Raw genomic sequence first — 12252 nt, forward strand, 5'->3', positions numbered from 1 at the left:
TTTAACAATCAATGGCTATTTTTAGTAATTTAAAAGTACAAAAAGCAGATTGCCCCTTTAATTGCGACAGATACAGTGGCACACACTGCAGCTAGTTACTGGGAGGGAAACCACTTTAATTCAAAGACTAGTGCCATTGCGCCAAGGGAGGGACAGGCTGAGCTGTTATCTACCCCTAACACACTCCCTTCACACACATGGCCTGTGCATGACATCATGGCTACCCTCTCCATGAATTTGATATTGCTTTTCCTCTGTACTGTATTCTATTCTACAGTCAATATAGTCTATTAACAATCATTCCTCTCTGATCTACCCCAACTCTGTGAGAAGCAGAGTCCCATTCACAGCAGGTGACTACACAGAGATGGGGCTTTTGTCGCGTTACACCTGAGCGAGCAGCACCCGGGTGTCCACGCATGCGCTCCGCTCTCCCTACTCGGTCGCGCTCAGCCGGTGGCAGAGAAGCTCGTGCCAGTTGTACTGGCAGGTCCGTGGGAGAGGTCTGCGCTGTTCGCGGTGTACGCTGGCGAAGGATCCGTTTCCTCTACTTCTCCTCTCCTGCTATACCAAACTCCATTCTCTTCGGTTTGACTAGGAATATATCTGCGCGTGCATGCTCCGGTTTAACGGTAAGTTTTGGACATAAACGGTATTTGCAATTTTTGTCGCCAACGGTTTGGAATTGGAACGACTTTCTCGGTCATGTGGTTGGCTGTGCCTACCATGTCATAAAATGATAAGAGACTTCAGGGAATTGTAGCATACCTACTGCTAGTAACCAAACTGTCATCCTCAGCTGGCCTTTCGGCGCTAATTTGGTTCAATAATACTGACGACAATGTGCAGCCGGATTTCCATCCTCCTGCTCTAGTTGCGGGTGATCTGCGTTTGTTTGATTTAGCTCCATTTTTATTTTATTTTTCTTGTAAAATAATTGCCATCACAGGTCTCAATATGGTGTAATTGCAGACCGTAATTCGGGGCGTTTCTTGATATCAGGGAACAACCATTGGCGCCTGCCATCGGTCAGTCCATTGGTGACTGCCATCCGTTAGTTCCGGTGTTATTTGACTGATTGTTTCTCGACACAGATGATTTGTTTACGTAGCAGGTTAGGATCATTAACATGGCAGGTTAGATGGATGAGGTTAAAGTTAGGAAAAGGGTTAGGCTTAGCTACAATCCTACAGGAAAGAAACGGCCACTGACCAATGGCGAGCATCAATGGGTGTAACTTGACATCAATAAACGCCGATATCAGAAAGCGTCCCTAATTGGGGTCTGCAATCACACCCTTCTTGCTGGTCTGAGAAGGATCTGACCAATGATGTATATAAACCCTGGATTCCTGATGCTATGTATTGGCCAATGAGAGGTTTTGAAGCCACGGGTCGGCCATATTGCCACTCCCCAGTAGGAGCAGTCCTCCATAGGAATGAATGGAATTATACAGTATTTCAATTAAATGTAGACAAAATTAAATGTGTTTAAGTATTTTTTTTTGTTATGGTGGGGACAGTAACATTAGAACTTTCAAAAAAGTATACTTTAAGGAATTTTTGTAATTTTTTATTTTTTTTATTTTTTTTGCTCACATAATATAATTTAAAAGTATGCATTTAGGTGTCTGTAATAGAATAAACGTGTCAAAAACGAATGTAGACATTTTAATAAATGCATTTCTATAGCTTCCTAAATGTTTTACAATGGTGCTCCCTGTCCGTCATCTAGTGTGTATACATGATTTGATCTGACTGTAATATTGTTGTCAACGAACAGCCTCCTATATGGAGTAAACAGGGCCAACGCTATGGGCAGGGCTTAGGAGGCCTGGCCCGCTCTACCGTACCGCCTTGCCCCCGTCCAAATCAAATAATGAAATATTGATCATCTATTTGACCGAGACGCGCCCCGACAGAAAACACATCAATCTCAGATAAGAGCGAAACGGCGCCCCTCTGTCTGACTATGTTTAGACAATGTATTTGATGCTGTCTGGACCAAAAGAGTATTGCATGTTATACTATTTCTGGCCAGACGGCATCAGATACATATAGAGGGGCGCTGTTTCGTTCGCTCGGATGCTTTCTCCGATGAGATAGTTTTAAGCAGAGAGGAAGAAGCAAAGCGAGAGGGCTCACTCTCCCCTAAATCTCTCCAGAATAATCCCAATGCATTTCTATCATAATAAAATCAGACCTAAACCTGTCGCCTGCCTTCCCACCATTGGGACAACATCTCCCATTGTTAGAGCGGAGACATGAGCACTTGTTTGCCGTTTGATTGTAAATGTTTGATCAGTTCCCCATTTCATATGTCACCAGTAGCCTAGTAAATGTACCGTTAATCCCCGTCATTTGGTAACACTCATTTGTTTATGTAGTAATTACTCATTTACTGTTCTCATTCTTGGAGAGGAATTAGCATTTCACACCTCACACTCGTACAGGTGACCCACTTGTACATGCAGTGAAACAGGACAAATATATGCACCCCCCCCATTTGACCGTTGACCTTTTTTAAATCAAATGCCCATCCAACTGATTCGTTCTGGCGCCGGCCCTATAATTTAATGCCCTGAACCTGCTGTGAGATCGGCAGGACAGGCTCTGGATGGAGTTAATGCCCTAAATAAAACAAATAGAATATGCCATTTAGCAGACGCTTTTATCCAAAGCGACTTACAGTCATGCGTGCATACATTTCTTTTGTGTATAACTCTAACTGTTTTAAAGTCACCATTTGGCCTCATGGGTGGTATGCTGCCCTGTAGGGTGGTATGCTGCCCTGTAGGGTGGTATGCTGCCCTGTAGGGTGGTATGCTGCCCTGTAGGGTGGTATGCTGCCCTGTAGGGTGGTATGCTGCCCTGTAGGGTGGTATGCTGCCCTGTAGGGTGGTATGCTGCCCCGTAGGGTGGTATGCTGCCCCGTAGGGTGGTATGCTGCCCTGTAGGGTGGTATGCTGCCCTGTAGGGTGGTATGCTGCCCTGTAGGGTGGTATGCTGCCCTGTAGGGTGGTATGCTGCCCTGTAGGGTGGTATGCTGCCCCGTAGGGTGGTATGCTGCCCCGTAGGGTGGTATGCTGCCCCGTAGGGTGGTATGCTGCCCTGTAGGGTGGTATGCTGCCCTGTAGGGTGGTATGCTGCCCCGTAGGGTGGTATGCTGCCCCGTAGGGTGGTATGCTGCCCTGTAGGGTGGTATGCTGCCCTGTAGGGTGGTATGCTGCCCCGTAGGGTGGTATGCTGCCCCGTAGGGTGGTATGCTGCCCTGTAGGGTGGTATGCTGCCCTGTAGGGTGGTATGCTGCCCTGTAGGGTGGTATGCTGCCCCGTAGGGTGGTATGCTGCCCCGTAGGGTGGTATGCTGCCCTGTAGCCCTGACATCTGTACCTAATTTAAATGTTTTGAAAAAATTCTCTCAGCTAGATCAAAAACCAATTCACGTGCCTCTAGGGGTGTTGATGATGCGTCACTGGTCATGCTGAACAATATCTAAGAACACGTAGAACAGGCGAATAGCCTAGAATTAGAATTGTATTCGTTGACTTCAGTGACGCGTTTAACACCATCCAACCTCGCCTACTGGTGGACAGGCTGGTGAATTTTTGGTGTCTACTCTCTACTGATCAAGTGGATTAATAGTTTCCTTGTGAACCGTACTCAACAAGTGAAGTTTAACTCCTCCATCTCTACATCTAGAACCGTCAATACGGGAGACCCGCAAGGTTGCGTACTTTCACCGATACTGGACACAAACGATTGTCAAGCCTCTGACTCAGCCCACATATTCTTTAAAATACCCAGATGACACCGTTGTGGGTTTCTTCCACACCAGACCAAGCCTCTCTTCAAGGTTGTGGTGCGCAGATAACTTTCTTGAAATGGAGATGAAAATTGGTTTCAGAAGGAATAAAACTCCACTATGAAGACCAATGGGGAATCAGTCGATAGTCACCACATATAAAGAAATACCTAGGAATCGAAATAGACAAACTGAAATTCAATGACTGTGCCTTTGCAAAGATAAAGAAATTGCAACAGGATGTTGTTTTTTACGCAAACTGAACCATTTTACTGTTGACCGCCAAACAGTTCATTCGGAAAGTATTCAGACCCCTTGACTTTTTTCCACATTTTGTTACGTTACAGCCTTATTCTAAAAGTGGATTACATTTTTATTTTATTTTTTCTTCAATCTACACACAATACCTCATAATGACAAAGCAAAAACAGCTTTTTCGAAATAATAACTGGTTACAATTGGAATTCATAGTAGTCAGAAACTACAGGGGGGGATTATTTAAGAGACTGTTTGAAGAGGTAGGGTTTCAGATGTTTCCGGAAGATGGGCAGGGACTCTGCTGTCATAGCTTCAGGGGGAAGCTGGTTCCACCATTGGGGCGCCAGGAGAGAGAAGGGCTTGGACTGGGCTGAGGGGGAGCTTCCCTCCCGTAGGGGTGGGAGGGCCAAGAGACCAGAGGTGGCAGAACGGAGTGCTCGGGTTGGGATGTAGGGTTTAAGCATAGCCTGAAGGTAGGGGGGGCAGTTCCTCTTGCTGTTCCGTTGGTAAGCACCATGGTCTTGCAGTGGATGTGAGCTTCGACTGGAAGCCAGTGTGCGTGTGCGGAGGAGCGGGGTGACGTGAGAGAACTTGGGAAGGTTGAACACCAGGCGGGCTGCAGCGTTCTGGATGAGTTGCAGGGGTTTGATGGGACAAAGGGGAGGGCAGCATAGGCTGAGATTAACTTAGATCAGTCGTTCCAAACGCTGGCGGAGACCAGGAATTTCCACATGGGGTTGTGCACAGGGTAAACTACACTAGAAGGGTTGCGGTCAAGGGGTGGGGAACATCTGTAGAGCCTACAGGGAGAGGAGCAGCCAAGGGGTGGGGAGCGTCTGTAAAGCCTACAGGGAGAGGAGCAGCCAAGGGGTGGGGAGCGTCTGTAAAGCCTACAGGGGGAGGAGCAGCCAAGGGGTGGGGAGCGTCTGTAAAGCCTACAGGGAGAGGAGCAGCCAAGGGGTGGGGAGCGTCTGTAAAGCCTAGGGGTGGGGAGCAGCCAAGGGGTGGGGAGCGTCTGTAAAGCCTACAGGGAGAGGAGCAGCCAAGGGTTGGGGAGCGTCTGTAAAGCCTACAGGGAGAGGAGCAGCCAAGGGGTGGGGAGCGTCTGTAAAGCCTACCGGGAGAGGAGCAGCCAAGGGGTGGGGAGCGTCTGTAAAGCCTACAGGGAGAGGAGCAGCCAAGGGGTGGGGAGCGTCTGTAAAGCCTAGGGGTGGGGAGCAGCCAAGGGGTGGAGAGCGTCTGTAAAGCCTACCGGGAGAGGAGCAGCCAAGGGGTGGGGAGCGTCTGTAAAGCCTACAGGGAGAGGAGCAGCCAAGGGGTGGGGAGCGTCTGTAAAGCCTACCGGGAGAGGAGCAGCCAAGGGGTGGGGAGCGTCTGTAAAGCCTACAGGGAGAGGAGCAGCCAAGGGGTGGGGAGCGTCTGTAAAGCCTACCGGGAGAGGAGCAGCCAAGGGGTGGGGAGCGTCTGTAAAGCCTACAGGGGGAGGAGCAGCCAAGGGGTGGGGAGCGTCTGTAAAGCCTACAGGGAGAGGAGCAGCCAAGGGGTGGGGAGCGTCTGTAAAGCCTACCGGGAGAGGAGCGGACTGGGAAAGAGAACACACACAGCTGCCAAAGCTACAGAAGCGCAAAATGAGATCATCTGTAGATAAATAAATAAAGATAGTGGAGTCTTCCCCCTCTCTCCTTCCTCCAGTCACTTGGCAGAACCGACTTTGTTTTGACAACGGGACCGTCGCTGACACTGATTACCAAAACCACAACAGTCACATTGCCCTGCCCCTTGATCCTGGTTGGTGTGTCAACAATCTGCAAGTTATGAGCAGTCAGCAGTTTAATTCACACTCCAAGTAGGCTCCTGTACTGAACTCTACTGAACTCTACTCTACTGAACTATACTGAACTGAACTATACTGAACTCTACTGAACTCTACTCTACTGAACTATACTGAACTGAACTATACTGAACTGAACTATATTGAACTGAACTCTACTGAACTGAACTATACTGTACTGAACTATACTCTACTAAACTCTACTGAACTGAACTATACTGAACTCTACTGAACTCTACTCTACTGAACTATACTGAACTGAACTATACTGAACTGAACTATATTGAACTGAACTCTACTGAACTGAACTATACTGTACTGAACTATACTCTACTGAACTCTACTCTACTGAACTATACTGAACTGAACTATACTGAACTCTACTGAACTCTACTCTACTGAACTATACTGAACTGAACTCTACTGAACTATACTGTACTGAACTCTACTGAACTATACTGAACTGAACTATACTGAACTGAACTATATTGAACTGAACTCTACTGAACTGAACTATACTGTACTGAACTATACTCTACTGAACTCTACTGTACTGAACTATACTGAACTCTACTGAAGTGAACTATACTGAACTCTACTGTACTGAACTCTACTGTACTGAACTCTACTCTACTGTACTGAACTATACTGTACTCTACTCTACTGTACTGAACTATACTGTACTGAACTGAACTATACTGTACTGAACTATACTCTACTGAACTCTACTGTACTGAACTCTACTGAACTGAACTATACTGAACTATACTGAACTGAACTCTACTGAACTGTACTGAACTATACTATACTGAACTCTACTGAACTCTACTGAACTGTACTGAACTATACTATACTGAACTCTACTGAACTATACTGTACTGAACTCTACTGAACTATACTGTACTGAACTCTACTGAACTGAACTATACTGTACTGAACTATACTGTACTGAACTATACTATACTGAACTCTACTGAACTCTACTGAACTATACTGTACTGAACTATACTGTACTGAACTATACTGTACTGAACTATACTGAACTATACTGAACTCTACTCTACTGAACTGAACTATACTGTACTGAACTCTACTGAACTGAACTATACTATACTGAACTCTACTGAACTATACTGAACTATACTGTACTGAACTCTACTGTACTGAACTATACTGTACTGAACTGTACTGAACTGAACTCTACTGAACTGAACTATACTGTACTGAACTCTACTGAACTGAACTATACTGTACTGAACTATACTGAAGTATACTGAACTGAACTATACTGTACTGAACTCTACTGAACTGAACTATACTGAACTATACTGAACAGAACTCTACTGAACTGAACTATACTGTACTGAACTATACTGAACTGAACTATACTGTACTGAACTATACTGAACTATACTGAACTATACTGTACTGAACTATACTGAACTGAACTCTACTGAACTGAACTATACTGTACTGAACTATACTGAACTATACTGAACTGAACTATACTGTACTGAACTATACTGAACTATACTGAACTGAACTCTACTGAACTGAACTATACTGTACTGAACTCTACTGAACTGAACTATACTGTACTGAACTATACTGAACTATACTGAACTGAACTCTACTGAACTCTACTGAACTGAACTATACTGTACTGAACTCTACTGAACTGAACTATACTATACTGAACTCTACTGAACTGAACTCTACTGTAATGAACTGTACTGAACTGAACTATACTGAACTGAACTATACTGAACTGAACTATACTGAACTCTACTGAACTGAACTATACTGAACTCTACTGAACTGAACTATACTATACTGAACTCTACTGAACTGAACTATACTGAACTCTACTGAACTGAACTATACTATACTGAACTCTACTGAACTGAACTATACTGTAATGAACTGTACTGAACTGTAAATTGTTAAAAGTAGCCCTTCTGCATAGAGTTGTAAGGTTAGTTAAAAGAGAGATTCCCCCGGGGCGGTGCCCTCTAGCCGGGCGACGATGCACTCTCTGGGGTTGCAGTTATCCAGGACACCCCTGCCCTGAACCCAGCTCTGGATGACCCAGGGATAATCTCTTACCAAGAGGCAGTTTCTCTCTCTCGTTCTCTCTCTCTCTCTCGTTCTCTCTCTCTCTCTCTCGTTCTGTCTCTCTCTCACCTGACATTCAAAGCTCCCCCTCTCTCTCTCTCACCTGACATTCAAAGCTCAGTGAATAGTTCTCTGCTTTCCACATTCAAACATTACCATGGAAACCCAAGATGAACTGAACCCGGACTGACAAAGATGGTGGATAATGAAGATGTCTTACTCAGGTCGTTACCATTGAAAGAAATGGTCACAGTTCCGGTCTGCATATTCACCATCTCCAGCACCACCCCAACATCAACATATGTGAAAATGGCGCGTTTCTATGTTTTATAGTCAAAGACATGGAGGAAGATTAATTTTTCCAATGGCACTCACAGCATCACACGGTCTAATCACTAAGCATAGACCGTCTCACAGCATCACACCGTCTAATCACTAAGCATAGACCGTCTCACAGCATCACACGGTCTAATCACTAAGCATAGACCGTCTCACAGCATCACACGGTCTAATCACTAAGCATAGACCGTCTCACAGCATCACACGGTCTAATCACTAAGCATAGACCGTCTCACAGCATCACACGGTCTAATCACTAAGCATAGACCGTCTCACAGCATCACACGGTCTAATCACTAAGCATAGACCGTCTCACAGCATCACACGGTCTAATCACTAAGCATAGACCGTCTTACAGCAGCACACGGTCTAATCACTAAGCATAGACCGTCTCACAGCATCACACGGTCTAATCACTAAGCATAGACCGTCTCACAGCATCACACGGTCTAATCACTAAGCATAGACCGTCTCACAGCATCACACGGTCTAATCACTAACTAAAGACAGTCCTCACGCAGAATGAGATGGTTTCATATCAACGGTATGAATAGGTTCTGTGCCAGTGCTATGTGGGGGGTCACTAGCAGCGCCCCCTCTGGCCAAGCCTTTTCACAGCGCGGCACCACAGGGGACCGGGTAGTAAAGTGCTTTCACTTTTATAGTTGTTTGTCCGGAGGATAATACGCCCTTACCGGGAGCAATCCGGGGTTACCCCGGTGACCGCTGAGTGAGCTCATGGCGTGTGTGTGAGGGGACAGACAGAGGAGAGGTCAGAGGTCAAGGGTGCTGAAATGGCAACAAATTCAGAGTGAAGTGAAATACCAGACTAGACAGCAGAAATCCTCTAGTCTAAACCCTCCCTAAGAAATGCATGTAAGTCTTCCTTCCTTCTCGCTCTCTCTCTCTCTCTCCTCTGCCTTTCCCCCTTTCTCTCCTCCCCCCTCCCTCCCCCTTCTCTCTCCTCTCCCCCTTATCTCTCCTCCCCCATCTCTCTCTCCTCTCCCCCATCTCTCTCTCCTCTCCCCCATCTCTCTCTCCTCTCCTCCCCCTCTCTCCTCTCCCCCTCCCTCTCTTCCCCACTCTCTCCCCCCCCCCCCCCTCTCTCTCTCTCTCCCCCCTCTCTCTCCCTCCCCTTGTTCAGAGAGATGCTACTGTTATGTTGGTCAGTCAGTTTCTGATGGAAAAGTCACACTAACGCTTGGACTGTGTGTGTGTTACTGCTGTTGTCTGTTAGGGCTGTTGTCTGTTAGGGCTGTTTGGTGTTAGGGCTGTTGTCTGTTAGGGCTGTTGTCTGTTAGGGCTGTTGTGTGTTAGGGCTGTTGTCTGTTAGGGCTGTTGTGTGTTAGGGCTGTTGTCTGTTAGGGCTGTTGTGTGTTAGGGCTGTTGTCTGTTAGGGCTGTTGTCTGTTAGGGCTGTTGTGTGTTAGGGCTGTTGTGTGTTAGGGCTGTTGTGTGTTAGGGCTGTTGTGTGTTAGGGCTGTTGTGTATTAGGGCTGTGACGATGGCGGTTACTAGCCAGAGAAATGACCGCGGTCACTGTAATAAACGTTTGAATAGCCATTTTATTTTTTATTTTTTATTTTTTACTGATTTTCTCATGTCAAGTAAAAGCAGGAAGTGTACCCATCAAAATGTGCTGTTATTTGTTGATTCAAGTCACATTACAAAAAAATACATTCCATTGCATGAGACTCATTTAAAGGGCGACTGCGCTTGCTGATTTGTTTTAGATTTGGTTAATTAAGAAATGTTAGTGGCCATGACTGAATTCAAACGTGAGTTGGTTTCGGAGGGGGAGGAGTTCTGTCTGTAATAAAGCCCTTGTTGTGAGGAGAAACTCATTCTGATTGGCTGATTGGCCCAGTCATGTGAAATCCATAGATTAGGGCCTAATTTATTTATTTAAATTGACTGACTTCCTAATGTGAACTAACTCAGCAACATTTGAAATTGTTGCATGTTGCGTTTTATATTTTTGTTAACTATACTTTAATACACGTGAATTTGTCCCAATACTTTTGGACCCCTAAAATTGGGGGGGGGGACTATGTACAAAAAGTGCTGTAATTTCTAAACCATTTGCCCGATACGGATGGAAATACCCTTAAGTATAATTTCAAATCCAAAGTGCTAGAGTACAGAGCCAAAACAACAAATAATGTGTCACTGTCCCAATACCTTTGGAGCTCACTGGATCATGAGTTAGAAGATTATTAATATTGTGAAGTTAATATGTAAGAGCATTGAAGATAAATCACAATACGTTTTTAAAAAATCTAGCTAGCTAACTAGCAGATTAGCTTAAATGATCAACATCAATGATCAGCTCATGGCCCGCCCTCTCTTCCCCATGTCAATCATGTGTTTAGGAGGCACTGTAACTTGCTTACAATGTGTGATGAGTGAGCGTGTTGTTGCAGAAATAAGCAGGCCTACGCTACAGAGGTAGTTGATGTTATTAATTATTAATCTTCTTTGAAGGGGTGGGTGCACCCTTTTAAAATTTTGAGCACCTGCCGTCTGTGTGTGTGTGTGTGTGTGTGTGTGTCCCAGCTGCCAGTGTTAGGGCTTCCATGCGTTACTGTGGTAACCCTCATAGCAGCAGCCGTCCCCATGGTTACGGACTATGTGCCACCCACAATGGCTGCTTGTTTACAAGCCCAACCAAACCCTCCCCTCGCTCCAAACGGGGTCAGGGTCGACACCAAACCCACTTCCCTCTGTTAATCTCTCCCTCCTCCTTGTATCCCTTCCTCCATTGAAAGGGTCAAAGACCAAAATAATTTGGTTCACTGGTCTTTGATGCCACCATTCCCTCCCTCCCTCCCTCCTCCTCCTTCCCTCCTTCCATGGGCAGTGCTCGTAAACAAAGGTGGTGAAATTGGAAGGAGTGCCAGTGATGACATCAACCCAATCACGTGACAGGGATGTAAAAAAAAAAAATTGCCTGGGCCTTCCTGGTTATCTCACAATGGGGTTCCGAGGGCTCCGATTGGCTGATGGGGTCTGTAGAAGCCCTCTGACGTTCTACTAACGTTCTACTAACGTTCTACTGACGTTCTACCAACATTGTGTCCCATCAGCGCTACTAGCTGTGACATCATTACTGTTAGCCTATTGTCACTGAGAACCCTGTCCACAATGGTGCACTAGGCACAGCATTCTGGGATAGGGTGGGTGGGTGACATTGCTGAGCGGTGACGACACCGAGCTGAGCTGATCACACACTCATTAGTTAGCTTTTCTCAGCCGACCCAATAACGCCCCATCTCTCCCCCCCCCCCCCTCGCTCCCTCAATCCACAGACCAGCATTGTGGGGCTTGACCTATATATTGAGATAGAGAGATGCTGAGAGAAACCATTAGAGAGAGAGAGATGCTGAGAGAAACCATTAGAGAGAGAGATGCTGAGAGAAACCATTAGAGAGAGAGAGAGTGAGATGCTGAGAGAAACCATTAGAGAGAGAGAGATGCTGAGAGAAACCATTAGAGAGAGAGATGCTGAGAGACACCATTAGAGAGAGAGAGAGAGAGAGAGAGAGAGATGCTGAGATACACCATTAGAGAGAGAGAGAGAGAGAGAGAGAGAGAGAGATGCTGAGAGAAACCATTAGAGAGAGAGAGAGATCAAAAGACACAACCTCCCCTTAGAACAGGCTTGGAACCTATAACCCTGGCAACCTTCCCTTAGAACAGGCTTGGAACCTATAACCCTGGCAACCTCCCCTTAGAACAGGCTTGGAACCTATAACCCTGGCAACCTTCCCTTAGAACAGGCTTGGAACCTATAACCCTGGCAACCTCCCCTTAGAACAGGCTTGGAACCTATAACCCTGGCAACCTCCCCTTAGAACAGGCTTGGAACCTATAACCCTGGCAACCTCCCCTTAGAACAGGCTTGGAA

This window comes from Coregonus lavaretus (genome assembly GCF_964263955.1).
Source record: "Coregonus lavaretus genome assembly, chromosome: 39".
Classification (NCBI taxonomy): Eukaryota; Metazoa; Chordata; class Actinopteri; order Salmoniformes; family Salmonidae; genus Coregonus; species Coregonus lavaretus.